This window comes from Nicotiana sylvestris, chromosome 9 (genome assembly GCF_000393655.2).
Source record: "Nicotiana sylvestris chromosome 9, ASM39365v2, whole genome shotgun sequence".
In the NCBI taxonomy this organism is placed as follows: domain Eukaryota; kingdom Viridiplantae; phylum Streptophyta; class Magnoliopsida; order Solanales; family Solanaceae; genus Nicotiana; species Nicotiana sylvestris.
The window spans coordinates 149,572,562-149,574,968 of record NC_091065.1 but is presented as its reverse complement, the minus strand read 5'-3'; the positions used below and the strand labels follow the sequence as shown (position 1 = coordinate 149,574,968).

Below are 2,407 nucleotides of genomic sequence, written 5' to 3'. Positions count from 1 at the left end.
TTGAGAAAGTTGTCGCTAAAGAGTTTAATGTTCACTTTTTTCTTCGCTAATATGAAAATGTAATAAATATAATGAAAATTTAAATTACGTGAATAGTAATAATTATTTATATTCTTTCACACACGCGCTCAACAACATTGGAAAATAAACCAAATACTTGATATCTTCTTAATACAAATAACTAAAGTATCATATTTTCCAGAAACCAATCCAAATTGTAAGAAACCCATCTTGCTGAAACAATGAAAAGTAAAAATAACGCAAACCCCTCCAAGAGACAACTGGAAGCATAAAGTGAGATAAGTTAATTATCATTTTTAATAATTCCTAAAAAGAAAAAAATTAAAATTGCAGCATATATATATACATAATACGTTGTCTTTAAACTATCGCTGACGAACCAAAAACCTCTTGTACTTTAACTTGCTCTACACTTTCTTCAAGGATAGCTTCTTCGGGCTTCAAGTTTTTGATCTGTTAATATGACAAATTAACAAAGAATAAACAACTAAAGAAGAAAATGAGCACGTTAAAGGGAAAATGTATCAACAACTAGTTAATATGAATTAATTACTTCTATTCATCAGAACAAACAAATATGACAATATTAGCAAGTACTCCGTAGAATTAGTCGAGCCAACCACAAGCTGGCCCGGACACCACAATTATTAAAAAAAGAAAGTATTACTCTCCAAAGAAGATTACTCTAATTGCCATTGCCAGAATAGTATTTGGATTTAAATAGCCTTACGAAATACAAGGCCATCCTTATTCCTTACAGCACTATCATTTAACTAGGGTGAAGACAAAGACAAGCAGGGGCTAGATACTACTAACAACTACTTGTTAACAGATACATATCATTCAACAAAGTGCAACTCTTAACAACCATTACATACAAGCTTTCATCCAACAGTAAGCTGCACAATTTCTCTAACTTAACTGCATCATTTCTGAGAGTGCCAGAAGTTCATAAAAACCCATCTTCACAGACTAATGCACTAAACAAATATAAGCAGACACCGAAAGAAGCCAAAAACAAAACTTCTGAAGGAAGCAGTTCAAGAAAGATGCAGAAGTTGGGTGAATTCAAGCTGCCTAACTTCCTCAACTATCCACCTTACTTCACTTTGCAGCCTGTAAGGGAAACTAGGGAGAAGCAGATACAACTATGGAAGGAGCTCTTAAATTGATTTCTGTTGAACCCAAAAGGTCTTTGGAATTGGGATGGAGGAAGACTTTCCATTGTTTTGTAATCCTGCCATTGAAAGATCTCTGATTCATGCAGCTAGGGAGGCATTTCTGTCAGCTTTGGTTTCTGATGGTCGTGCAGAATGGATGGATAAAGTTCATAGAAAATGTCTAATCTTACGGCATCGCATCCAGGACTGGGCAGGCTTGATTGTAAACTTTGTTAAGGAGTATGGGCTGGAGGACAGTGCCATGACGACAGTTGAAGAACTACGTTCTGGGACGGAGTCCCATGGATTAGAGCTTCATGGAATGGACCGTACAGTTCTTATGCGAGCTTTGAAGCTACTTGAACATAGAGGGAAACTTGAGATATTTAAGGGAACTTCAGCTGATGATGAAGGTGTCAAATTTTCTCTGTAAACAACCTTGATGGACTCCTTTTGTCTACAATGAGTGAGAATTATACCGAGTATTTATGTCATGAATTACTTGGTGGAGCCAAATGTCTTTCCCTCTGTTTTTTTAATAAGTAGAATGGTGTTTTGTGTTGTTATGGTGGAATTGTTGATGGTTAAATGATATTTTATGCCTAAATAGAGGAAAATATGTTTGAAACTTAGCAAAACATAATTATCTTATACATCTAAAATGAAATTATAGGTACAGAAAAGGGGAAAATATGGACTTTAAGGATCCAATACAACAAAGAGCAATCTATTAATTTGGTGTTAGTAATACCTTTACTAACACCAAATTGATTGTGAATCTCAGTACTATTTCCGAAAGATAGAAAATAATTATGAACCATCTTCATTGAGAACACCATTTTCAGTGGGAATAGCAATCATTAAGCACACAATATAATGAAACCCCAAACATGAAACAACACGACTTGGACCAAGATATAGAAGTGAACAATATCAAAGATAGACGATACTCTTGAATGAAAAGGGGATGATGGGTATGAAACCACGTCTGTTGTATTATTGGCTTTCTTAATTATATTGAGTATATATGCAATCACAATCACCAAAGAGCTACAACATAGCAACTGTACCAACATATGAAAACCTTTGGCAATAATTTACTCTAATATTAAGTTTCAGTAGGCCAAAAGATCATAATAGACTGTCTCAAAATACTCTCAGAAAATTGATGTCTGTCCATCGTATTGCTAAGGTACTTCTATTCATTTAGCGCTTGCATTTACCCC

General features: G+C 34.6%; 1 pseudogene; it reads left to right on the top strand.

Moving 5' to 3' along the window:
• The first annotated feature begins 871 nt into the window (after positions 1 to 871).
• On the top strand, positions 872 to 1,748 carry LOC104234481 (vacuolar protein sorting-associated protein 25-like; annotated as a pseudogene).
• Positions 1,749 to 2,407: the final 659 nt, after the last annotated feature.